At 38.2% G+C, this 13,450-nt stretch overlaps 1 long non-coding RNA gene across 1 annotated transcript; it reads right to left on the reverse strand.

Moving 5' to 3' along the window:
* Positions 1 to 9,427: 9,427 nt before the first annotated feature.
* On the reverse strand, positions 9,428 to 12,844 carry LOC115894768. Its single transcript, XR_004054944.1, has 3 exons — positions 12,544 to 12,844; positions 10,989 to 11,101; positions 9,428 to 9,522 (listed from the first exon to the last, which is right to left on the reverse strand). It is a non-coding gene; the product is annotated as an uncharacterized LOC115894768 (long non-coding RNA).
* Between the last annotated feature and the right edge of the window lie 606 nt (positions 12,845 to 13,450).

A 13,450-nucleotide genomic window follows, 5' to 3' on the forward strand; every position in this document is an offset into this window, starting at 1 on the left:
ACGGCCAGGCGCGGTGGCTCAAGCCTGTAATCCCAGCACTTTGGGAGGCCGAGACAGGTGGATCATGAGGTCAGGAGATCGAGACCATCCTGGCTAACACAGTGAAACACTGTCTCTACTTAAAAAAATACAAAAAAGTAGCTGGGCGAGGTGGCGGGCGCCTGTAGTCCCAGATACTCAGGAGGCTGAGCCAGGAGAATGGCGTGAACCCGGGAGGCGGAGCTTGCAGTGAGCTGAGATCCGGCCACTGCACTCCAGTCTGGGCGACACAGTGAGACTCAGTCTCAAAAAAAAAAAAAAAAAAAAAAAAAAAAAAAAAGAATGGCAATCATTAAAAAGTCAGGAAACAACAGGTGCTGCAGAAGATGTGGAGAAATAGGAACACTTTTACACTGTTGGTGGGACTGTAAACTAGTTCAACCATTGTGGAAGACAGTATGGGGATTCCTCAAGGATCTGGAACTAGAAATACCATTTGACCCAGCCTTCCCATTACTGGGCATATACCCGAAGGATTATAAATCATGCTGCTATAAAGACACATGCACATGTATGTTTATTGTGGCACTATTCACAATAGCAAAGACTTGGAACCAACCCAAATGTCCATCAATGACAGACTGGATTAAGAAAATGTGGCACATACACACCATGGAATACTATGCAGCCATAAAAAAGGATGAGTTCATGTCCTTTGTAGGGACATGGATGAAGCTGGAAACCATCATTCTCAGCAAACCATTGCAAGAACAGAAAACCAAACACCGCATATTCTCACTCATAGGTGGGAATCGAACAATGAAAACACTTGGACACAGGAAGGGGAACATCACACACCAGGGCCTTTTGTGGGGTGGGGGGAGGGGGGAGGGACAGCATTAGGAGATATAACTAATGCAAATGATGAGTTAATGGGTACAGCACACCAACGTGGCACATGTATACATATGTAACAAACCTGCATGTTGTGCACATGTACCCTAGAACTTAAAGTATAATAAAAAATGTATTAAAAAATAGAGAAAGGTACACACATTTAGGTTATATTTTGGAGATGATACTGACAGGACCTGCCAATGGATTGGACATGGGAGGAGAGGGAATGAGAGAAAGTACACATTTCCACACATAAAATGTTAACTATTATGTCATACCAAATGCATGATCCAAAAAGTAAAACCTAAACTTCATCAAAATTAAAACTCATTCTGTGAGACTGGGCGTGGTGGCTCCTCCATGTAATCCCAGCACTTCGGGAGGCTGAGATAGGCAGATCTCCTGAGGTCAGGAGTTTGAGACTAGCCTGGCCAACATGGTGAAACCCTGTCTCTACTAAAAATACAAAAATTAGCCAGGCGTGGTGGTGGGTGCCTGTAATCCCAGCTACTCGGGAGGCTGAAGCAGGAGAATCACTTGAACCTGGGAAGCAGAGGTTGCAGGGAGCCAAGATCACACCACTGCACTCCAGCTTGGGTGACAGAGTGAGACTCTGTTTCAAAAAAAAACTCATTCTGTGAAAGACTCTGTTAAGAGGACAAAAAGGCAAGCTACAGAGTGGGAGAAAATACTTGAAAACCACATATCCAACAAAGGACTAGTACATGGAATATATAAAAAAATTTCAAAACTCAACAGTATGATAAAATCCAATTAGAACATGGATAAAAGACACAAAGACATATTTCATGCACACAGTAACACAGATGGCAAATAAACACATGAAATGATGCTCAACATCATTATTCAGTGAGGAAATGCAAATTAAAACCACAAGCTATCAGTTTGGTAATGAATTCCTATAATTTTACATTGCTTTGACATCCACTTTAAATATAAGCTGGGCTTTCTCACACCAGAGGCAGGACTCCGTCACCTCGGACACAGTTTTCAGTTTGATGCTCCCTTCCCCCAGTTACTCAATGCAGTGGATCCAGGTATCTGCCTTATACAACTCCTCTCTGGTGACCACTTCCCTAGGTGGTGGCTAGATGCAGGCTGCTTGACTGGCCTTGCTGATCCTCACATATGGAACGAACTATGCAGACATGCCACAGTGACTACCTCTCAGTCATAGCATGACCCCCTGGAACTCATGCCTGCTTGCTTTAAATCCACCAATTAAGCTCCCTGCTAGAAACCTGTTTTGTTAACTCTCTGGACCTAATAAGGGTACTGGCCCACAGGTCCCTTCCTCTGCCTGACCTTTGTGTATGGCCGCCAGGAGTGTCATGTGCCCTCAACCTGTAAGTAATATAATCTTTATTTCCATCTTGTGTCTCTCCTAATCAGTGAAAGTGTGCTCTCTTTCTTAACAATCCTAAATTGAAACAAACTTACCTCTATTAAAATGAGTAAAATAGGCCAGGCACACGCCTGTAATCTCAGGACTTTGGGAGGCTGAGGCGGCAGGATGACTTGAGCTCAGGAGTTTGAGACTAGCTTCTCCAACATAGTAAAACCCCATCTCTGCAAAAAGAAAAAAAAAAAAAAAAAAGAAAAGAAAAGAAAAGAAAAGAAAAGAAAAATCAGCCAGGCATGGTGGCAGATGCCTATAGTCCTGCTACTGATGGCTGGTGCCCCACCCTACTTCCAGCACTGAGGTGGGCAGTTTACTTGAGCCGGGAGGTCAGGCTTCAGTGAACCCTGATTATGCTACTGAATTCCAGCCTGGGCAACAAAGAAAGACCCTGTGTCAAAACAAACAAGCAAGCAAACAAACAAACAAACAATGTAAAATAAAAAAATAAAGACAAGGCTGGAAAGGATGTAGAAAAACTAGGTCATTGATATGTTGCTGGTGAGAATATAAAATGATACAGATGCTCTGAAAAACAGTTTGGCAGTTTCTTTAAAAAAGAAATATGCAACTACCATGTAACCCAGTAATTGGAAAGTCATCTATTCTAAAGAAATGAAGACTTGCATTAATACAAAAACCAGTACATGAACATTTATAGTAGCTTTATTCATAACAGCAAAAACTGGAAACAAACTATTAATATATGTGCTTTATTGAGCAAATAGTTAAACAAACTATGGTACATACATACAATGGAATATGGCTCAGCAGTAAAAAAGGAATGAACTACTGATACATGCAACAACTTGGATGAATCTCCAGAGAATCATGCCAAGTGTAAAAAGATAAGCCCTAAAGATTACATACTGTATTATTCCATTTCTACAGTATTTTTGAAATGACAAAATTACAAAAATGGAGAACAGATAAGTGGTTGTTACGGGTAAAGGAGAGGGTGGCAGGAGGAGGGAAATGACTGTGGCTATAAAAGGGCAACACGAGGAACACTTGTGGTGATGAAAGTGATGTATCAATGTCAGCATCTTGGTTGTGATATTGGACTATAGTTTTGCAAGATGTTGTCACTAGGGAAACTGGATAAAGGCTACATGGGATCTTTCTGTGTTATTTCTTACAAGTGTATGTATGAGAACTGTAATTATATCAAAATAAAAAATTTTCCGTTTTAAAAAAGTTAACCATTTGACATGGTTCTAATATCTATCTATCTATCTATCTATCTATCAATCAATCAAATAACATCTTTCACTTAAACGCACCATAGAATTTGTTGTGGAAGTTTTGGCTAGGGCACGAGGTGAGTAAATGCAATTTTTGCAAGTGAGGATTGAGACCACCTGGTTGTAGGACTTGTAGAAGAAGTAGAGCATAACTGGCTATAAGGCTTTAAATTACATTATCCACTTTGAAAGTCTACACTGGTTGAGAATTAGAGGCTGGAGGAGAAAATTTTTGCAAATTATTATTAGGCTGCGATACCACCCCTCTCCTCAAGAGGAGGGGGTAGCAGGCAGTCCCTTTTCACCCTAATTCGAGAGGAAGCTTAAAGAGACCACTAGAAGAACTTAAGGTCTTGGGGAGATCAATGTGTTGACCTCTCATTTGGAAAATCCAAAGAGCTAGAGCTGGCTAGTTCCTCAGAGGGCAGGGACAAGAAGGGGTAATGTGAATGTTTGGAGGAGACATTCTGTAATAGGATTTTTGGTTTTCCTTAATTCCAGCAGTGAAATAAATAAATAATACTTCCAAAGTTTGTTGGGGACAAACCACATGGTTTTCCCATGAACCAAATGGGGACCACTCACTTAAAGCCAGCATGGGTCTTATTAGGTTATGCTCAAAAGGATGGTCCATAAGGGTGAATAGTCCCTAGAGAAAGAAGCTAGGTAAATAAAGATCCAGAAGAAACAGAGATGCATTAATCTTTGTCATGGGAATCCACAGGTTGGGTAATGTGGCTCTCAGAAGAACCCATAAAAATGCTGATGAGAAAAAGAGTTAATTTTAAATATCTGTCAAGTCCGGAAAGTTTCAATGCTAGATCACCAAGAAAGTATCAGTTTAGTTTGGGCATTTCCCTTAAGCTGCTTCCATTAAATCTTCTCCTTCCCCACACTCCAAACCTGGGAAGCACTGTAGGCCTGGTGAAACCTAAGTTGGAGCATCCCCATGGGGAAAGAGGGGAGCAGCAGAGATGTGTCCTCTTGTCTCTACCTCCCATACTGCTGGTATCATGACTGCAACTGGGCTGGAAGTGCGGCAGGAGAGAGAAGCCTTAATTCTGTAGCCAGAATTAAATTCTAACCTCATATTTTGGTTATTAAACTGAGACTAAAGGCTAAATAATCAAATAACTATTTCTAATATTTAGGAATGAACACAAAATGCATAGAAGACTGCTGAAGTTTACATTTAGGGGCAGAGGAATAAACAAATCCATAGAAAGGGTAGTAGAAGAAAAATAATTAATTTTTCTTAATTTTATACTATGAGTCCTGCTTGTTTAATATTCTGAATAAAAAGGTTTTCTTCCTATATATCTTAGCAAAATTTTTCCAAATTATACATTAGCATATATGTGTGTACACACATACGTTATGTGTTTCCCCCCACAGTATGAATATAATATCTGTTTCCAGCAGCTGTCAATGTAGACTTAGACATGGATGTGGCAGAGGTGCTTCTTCATAGCACAATTTCCAGTTTTCCTGAATACAGTACTACCAATGTGAAACTATATTTTTGCTTGAGATAAGTATTGCCATACACAAGGTTCAGACTTCAGAGCAATAGCAAAACTATTACAGTTGGAAGGTTAAGTTGGAATCCAGTTCATATCCAGGATGAGAAGATATCCAATTTATTTCCTTTCAGTAAAGCTTTTCAAGTTTCTGTGGCCACTAGCTGAAGCTGTTTTGTTCTGCTAAATTTCACCAGAATCAACATGTTTTGGCTTATTGTATATTTGAACCATAAATGGATGGGAGAAAAAAACAGTAGATGTAATTCAAATCAGAGGGAGTTCTAAATAATCCATGTCTGACTGGTGAACACTCATTCTGCAGCACTCATAAGTTATCTGATATAAATGCCCAGAGGAGAATGCTGGGAAGCCCACAATGAACAGCAACTCCAGTGATTACTTTTGGATGCACTAATTCATAATCTGAAACAAATTTAGTGTGTTTGCCATAATTTGCTTTATTATCTTTCTTTTGAGCATATGTACAAAAATTGCCTTTCATATTCACTCAAAACTTAATTATGTGGGGTAAAAATTACAGTATTTGTATTGGCTACAATAATGCAACATATGTTTTAAAGAATGTAAACAACTAAATCCATTTTTATGCCATCTAGTATAAAATAAAAAAATTTTTTAGTAATTTTCTAGTTTATAATAATTTATTTTTTAGTGGCACAGAGTTTACCATTTACAAATAGTAGTTCGTAAATTTTTAGACCAGATCTTTTATTGTTCTGGGTTATAAAATGATATAAATATTTAAAATCCCAAACATTAATAAAAATAAGTAGGACTTAATGATAGACTTAATTTTCAGTCTCTTCGAACGCAAGCTTTATTTTTGATTCATCATAGAATGCACTTTCTTTTTCTAATTGTTTTTACCATTTCAAATTTAACTTAGGGAGAAAATACTCAACTTTAAGGAAAGAATTAAGTTGTAAAAACAAACAAAAAACACAGTGTTAAAGTACTCAGACAGTTTGAATAAGCTACATCACAGAATTTCATATTCTTTAAACACCACAAAGTTAATGCCAAGAAGTATCTGCCTGATAAACAATTTCATTTCTTATGTAAGTATGGTACCTTATTAGAGAGACCCCTATAAGCAATTTATACATACAGCTATTTCACTTACCTTGACAAGTTTTTCACTAGCCATTTTCTGTAATGCATAGAGATACAGTGACCTGCTAAAGAAAATAAATTATAAAAGAGATAAATTACAAATTAGAAATAAATTATTATTTATTTATTTATTTATTTATTTATTTATTGAGACAGAGTTTTGCTTTTTCAGCCAGGCTGTAGTGCAGCGGCATGATATCAGCTTACTGCCACCTCCACTTTCTGGGTTCAAGCAATTCTACTGCCTCATCCTTCCGAGTAGCTAGGATTACAGGCATGTGCCACCATCCTCAGCTAACTTTTGTATTTTCAGTAGAGATGGGGTTTTGCCATGTTGGCCAGGCTGGTCTTGAACTCCTGCTCTCAGGTGATCCACCCACCTCGGCCTCCCAAAGTGCTGAGATTACAGGTGTAAGCCACCATGCCTGGCCTACTTTCATTTTAAAGGTATATTTCATTTTACTAAATTTTTTATCCTACAAATATTTAAGATAGTTGCATTATTAATATATTTTTAGATAGGAATAAATTTATAGGGACTGTTTCAGCAATTTTATAGAAATAATAAAACTTTTATTGAAAGTAGTATTTTATATGCACTTCCTTCCTAGTTATAGGTACTTTTAAAGCCTATCATTTTTCTCTCTTTAAAAATGTAGTAAACATTTTTTACAAACTTGTAATGCTATGTAGCATGAATTAAAAGAAATTCAGGATAGGTGTAGTGGCTCATACCTGTAATCCCAGCACTTTAGAAGACCGAGGCAGGAGGATCGCTTGAGGCCAGGGAGTTTGAAACCATCCTGGGTCACGTAGTGAGACGCCTGTCTCTACAAAAAATAAAACAAAAAATTAGCTGGGTGTGCTGATGTGCACCTGTTGTCCTAGCTACTTGGGAGGCTGAAGTGAGAGGATTATTTGAGCCCAGGAGTTCGAGATTATAGTGAGCTGTGATCACACCACTGTATTCCAGCCTGGGCAGCAGAGCAAGAGATTATTTAAAAAAAAAAAAAAAAAAGAAAGAAAAAGAAGAAGAAAAGGAAAGAAAAAAAGAAAAAGTCACAGAGAGAAAGAAAGAAAGAAAGGAGGGAAGGAAGGAAGGAAGGAAGGAAGGAGGAAGGAAGGAAGGAAGGAAGGAAGGAAGGAAGGAAGGAAGGAAGGAAGGAAGGAAGGAAGGAAGGGAGGGGAGAAAGAGAGAAAGAGGAAAGGAAAGAAGGAAAGAAAAGGAGGAGGAGGAAGAAGGAGGAGGACAGGAAATTCAGGGATGAGTCCACTTGTTGGTCGTTGTCGTATTGACCTCTGAAACTGCTATTTTGGTCTCAGAAACAAAGTAGAATTGTTATCGATGACATTTATACACTGCCCAAACCATGTCTTTCTTTCTTGTTCCTTTTTCTATAAATGAATTTAGAAAAAAACCTTTTCCACATTTTGTCTTTGGGTTTGTCCTTTGCTTTTTTGGTCTTTCAGTCTATTAATGACACAATTTGTGACTACCTGTCTTTCTCCTCTTCAGATTGCTTTCCTTTATGCTATACAGTGCTATGTTCTTATTTTTCTAAGTTTTTTGTAGTTGTCATGAGAAATTACCTTGATGAAATGGTGACCTCCAAGTACACTACAAGGCAAGTTATCCCGGAAGTCACAAAACAGGCTCAAAGATCAAAAGAAGATGTTTGAATCACATAGTTTATTAAATCACTTTAAAGCACATAATCTGAACCAAGAGGAAACAGATGGGGTAACTTTCCACACTTAGAATAGGGTTCAAGTGAGAAGGGCCACACAAGGTGAATCCTGAGTTATGCAATATTCATGCATCCTGTGTCTCTCTCCATATACAGCATCAGCCTTCTTCACTGATGGTCAGATTGAAGTTTGAGCCAGGTCAACAGACAGAAGGTGCTTGGGGCCAATGATACACACTTGCTCTATTAAAGAGAGACAGTGACAAGTTTGCCTGGCCACAGCCATAACTTGTCAATCGACCTGCAAAAAGCTGTGGGTACTATAAGGATTTCTTAGGTAGAGCACACGTGGGCCCAGAGTAGGACCATAAGTGGCTGGTATAAGGGTGATATGTTCTTTCCATCCCTTTCCATCTATAAATAATATAGTAATACAGTAAATATATTTAATATAGTGAATATAATATAGTAAATATAGTAACATAGTAAATATAATATAGTACATATATCAGTCTATATTTAGTATATTATGAATTCTACCTATGTCTCACAAGCCACTCGCTTACTCATTATCTGTGCTTAACACATTCTATGGGATTAATCCACCTCATTCTGTGCTCTACAACAGAACTGAACTTTCTCAATTAACAGAGCAAACTCATGTTACACTCATCAACCTTTAAATATTTTCTCATGTATGCAGTTAAATGTATTGACATTACTTGTAACGTTTTTGTATTATTTTATTCTATTCACCTTGTCATTTCTCACTTTCCTTATAGTTTTTGTCATCTTGAAGAAACCAACAGGGATGTTTGGTGCAAAGGCCCAAAATAATTCAATTCAATTCAATTATCCACATTTCCATCTGATATTGATATATAGGCTGTGAAATATATCTCTTCTTACTTTACATTCCAGAAAATCGAGCCTTTAAAATTATTTTTATATGGCTGGGTGCAGTGGCTCACACCTGTAATCCCAGCACTTTGGTAGGCTGAGGTGGGCAGATCACCTGAGGTCTGGAGTTTGAGACCAGCCTGGCCAACATGGTGAAACCCCATCTCTACTAAAAATACAAAAATTAGCCAGACATGGTGGCTGGTGCCTGTAATCCCAGCTACTTTGGAGGCTGAGGCAGAAGAACTGCTTGAACCCGGGAGGCAGAGGTTGCAGTGAGCCGATACCGCGCCATTGCATTCCAGCCTGGGCAACAACAGTGAAACTCCATCTCAAAATAAATAAATAAATAAAATAATTTTTTTTTAATGTAATCGCAGTACCCTTTAAAAATCTATTAACAAGTGATGATAAAACAATATTCATCTCTGTTTCTTATGTATTTCATTTAATTTGACATATAAGGCTTGATAAATATTTTCTCGTGCCACGTGAGCACTAGACCTCAGCAGTTGTCCTGTTGAGCACAATAAATTCATGAACTGGGGAGTCTTCTGCATTTAATGACTATAAATAAAGCTCCAAGGATGACGTAAAATGCTAGGGGCTCTCTCCCAATTTCTACCCAACATAGGTACTCACAGTTTTTCCAACAAAGCTCAGAAAAGTTAGAGAGTTATCCTCAATCAACAGGTTCATCAATAAGCATCTACCGAGTGTCCATTCTTTACAAGGCACTGGAAGAAAGCAGAACTTATCATCAGATTCTGACACTCATTTTATCTTATGTGCATTCCTGAAAAAAACTTTCTGCTTACAAAATGTATTTTTAGAAAAGTCACTTTGGAGCCCATCTCTTTATTCTAGGAGAATTTTATCTTACTCAACTATAAATTTACAACAAGTACAAGAAAAAAGGCATGTTTAGGAAAAAAGACAAAACTTTAATGTGCTTATAAGATTGGGTACATAAAGGAGAACAGAGCAGGCTGTTTTCGGTCATTCTTGCATTGTTATAAGGAAATACCTGAGACTGGATGATATATAAAGAGAAGGAAGCTTACGACCATGGCACAGGCGAAGAGGGAGCAGGCATGTCACATAGCCAGAGCAGGAGCAAGAGAGAGAGATAGTGGGGCAGGCGGAGGTGCTACACACTTTTAAACCACAAGATCTCATGTGAACTCAGAGAGAGAGCTCTTATTACCAAGGGAATGGCCCAAGCCATTCATGAGGGATCTGCTCCTGTGATCCAAACACCTACCACCAGGCCCTACCTCCAACATCAGGGATTAAAATTCAACATGGGATTTGGTGGGAACATACATTTAAACTCTATTAGTGGGACAGTAAAGTATTGTATAAAATGCTAGGTGTTTTAGATATTTATCCCCTCGAACTCAGAAATATGCTATCTAATATGGTAGCTACTAGCCAAATACAGCTAATTACATTTAATTAATACAATAAAATAAAGATTCAGTAATCTTTAATTTATAAATAATAATACACTAGCCACATTTTAAGTGTTCAGTAGACACATATGGCTGGTGGCTACCATATTGATTAGTACAGAACTAAATGTTAGTAGAATATTTCTATTATTACAGAAAGTTCTGTTGGATAGTGCTATCCTAGATATTGAGGAAATATACAAAAATTTTGAGCAGAGCTTGAAATGATAAAATTACAATTTTCCACAAACATCTAGGAAAAATTGGATAGACTGGAAAAAGATAAGATAATTAGGATAAGAATCAGAATACATGTCATCCGCAGGTTGTGGTTATAGACATGAAGAATGGTATGCATCAGTGGTGCAACCAGAAGCAGAACTCCAGCCACAGAGCAGATATGGAGGCTGAAGGAGAGGTGGAATGCTTCTTGTTTAGGAAAATGGGTGGATATTGACCCTATTTTCTGAAATAGGAAATGCTAGAGGAGTGAAATTGATTTTTTTTTAGTGGATGATAAATTTAGGTTTTATTCATGTTAAGTTTGAGATTGTCTTAGTCCAGTTGTGCTGCTGTAACAAATTATGACAGACTTGGTAATTTATAGAGAACAGAAACGTATTTCCAACAGTTTTAGAAATAACATGAACTGGGGAGTCTTCTGCATTTAATGACTATAAATAAATCTCCAAGGATGATGTAAAATGCTAGGGGCTCTCTCCCAATTTCTGCCCAACATAGGTACTCACAGTTTTTCCAACAAAGCTCAGAAAAATTAGCACTCTTCTAGCATTTCCTAGAGCATTGTGGGGAGCATCACGAGTTGTGGAGCATAGATTTGGAGGAGTCATTCTCCAGGAGCCTGGGGAGAGATGCATAAGTTATAATGTGGATCTCTCTTTACTTCCTTAAATTAAATTGCTTCTTCAAAAAGTACGAATTATATGTAATGACTTTCCAAATTGTTCCTCCTCTTCCTGCCACACATATGCCCTAGTGGCCTTTATGTTGTTCTAATGAACAGATGTCACTGATGAGCATATGAAATTCTCTACAAGTATGCTGATGTGGTCTGGTGTTTTAAAATTCATTAGCTGGGAGAGAGATTTCAAAATTATATCCCCTTCTTTGTAAAAACTGCAACAACCCTCTGCCCGACTCCAACAGTTTTGTAAATATTACATGGTAGTACATATCAGCATCAGTACAGTTCCAGGCAGGAAAACAAATCATTAAAAGAATTTTAAACAGACACCATTTACTATGGAGAAACAGTTAAGCAGATATTGAAGGCTAGAAGAGCAAAAAGGGAGAAGTAAGGTTAAATTAGAAATTTTAAACTGCAGGATGGCTACCAGTCCTTTAGCTGGTGGAACAGAAGGTAGAAGTAGTATTATCACAGCACAAGAGCAAACTCACTCATTGTTAAGGGTGTCACCTTCTTAAGGTAAGGAAAGGAGGGGCTGCTTCAACTGGCTCTAGACTTTGTAAGGGACATAGCCATTGCTCTAGATGCCAGAAGCAGGGGCTAAAAGAAATGGACAATAGCTTTCCCATGTTCCCCCTTTTGATTTCCTGCCTGTGCCTCCTGTGGGCAGAGTCTCACTGGAAGCCATCTAACAAGGAAGGCTGGGAAATGTAGTTTGTGGACTCCCTGCCTAGCCATCATCTCGAAGCAGAGGGTAGGTGAGTATGGGGTTCAAAGATTACAGGCAAGTAACCTGCATAGCACCTTTTCAGGAAAAAAAAAAAAAAAAAAAAAAAAAAAAAAATATATATATATATATATATATATATATATCATCCATTAGACAGTAAACTCCATAAAGAAAAACTGACTTCTTTGGTTTTTAATCTTTGACGAACTTTATAGACTGTAGGGCCTTTCACAGTGCTTGCCATATAAAATGCTCAATCAATATCAACAGATATTTAAGTGAATAAATACCTATTCTTACCATTGGTAAAATTTAAATCAGTATTCAACTTAAATGATTGCCAGGTAATACAACTGATTTTTAAAGAAATTAACGCACATGGACATAAATGTTTTACAGTATCCAAATAGTGCTACATTACTCAAGGAATTGTTTAGGACTACTCGTTCAAAATTGCCTTTCAGACCTAGTTCTTGAGAAATACATTATAATTATTTCTATAAAAGTGGGCATGACTAGTGGAATCTAGTCATGCCCACTTTTGGACCAGCCTGACTCAACTGATTTGATCTGGATGACTTAATATTATTTCTGAAAATTAAATCCACTCTCAAAGAACAGACTTGTTACTAATTTTGGTACTTACCATGATTTCCAATCAAATTTGAGGCAACATGATGTCTTAGTCCACTTCCGCCATTGTAAGTTTGAAATAAGATGGCAAATGTGGTGAATAATAATGGTAATAACTCAAATATGACTTTGGCCTTTGTTGCCTTCCTATGACGACAGAATCACCACCCCTCACTCCAGCAATCCGAGTAATTTCAGGAAGCTATTTGTTTCCTTATCCTTGGGTTATTTTCAGTTAAGACAAATGTACAAGCACAAAAAGGAGTGCCTTAGCTTCTGACTCCTAGGGCATAAACCAAGACACACTTTACTATCACACACTCATTTCCCTAAAGAGAATAAGCCATAAAATGCCTACTATACTAAAATAGGAAACATTTCAAGGGACAGTAAGGTGTTGGGAAGAGTGGGCAGATGTTGTGGCTATTACCTTCGTGAAGGTGAATACAATATTAACAATAATAAGCACTTCTACAGCGCTATGTGCCAGATGCTGTTTATGCTCTCAATCACAGCTCTGTGAGGTAGACACTTACGACTCCCATTTTACAGATGAGAAAACTGAGGCTCAAGAAGGTGTTTAACTAGCCAAGGCCACTTGGCTAAGAAGTGAGAGGCCAAGGCTCAATCCTAGGCTATCTGGCTTAAGTTCGTGTTCTGTTAAAAAATAATAATTAAAGGTATCTGGCAATTTTTTAAACGTTAGGACTGTCATCTGTGGAATCAACTGAAAAGGGAATCAACACTTCAGAAACTGTGATACACCAAGGGAACCTGCTATCCTGGGGAAGAGAGAGAAAGGAGAAGTCAGCTGACTACTCCTTCAGACTAGCTCAGACCACGCCAGCCCGCGACGTCCCTGGAGACCCCTGTAACGCAACAGATCCCTCACTGGGTCCCTTCCAAGTGGCGTCACATCA

This window comes from Rhinopithecus roxellana, chromosome 2, assembly GCF_007565055.1.
Source record: "Rhinopithecus roxellana isolate Shanxi Qingling chromosome 2, ASM756505v1, whole genome shotgun sequence".
In the NCBI taxonomy this organism is placed as follows: domain Eukaryota; kingdom Metazoa; phylum Chordata; class Mammalia; order Primates; family Cercopithecidae; genus Rhinopithecus; species Rhinopithecus roxellana.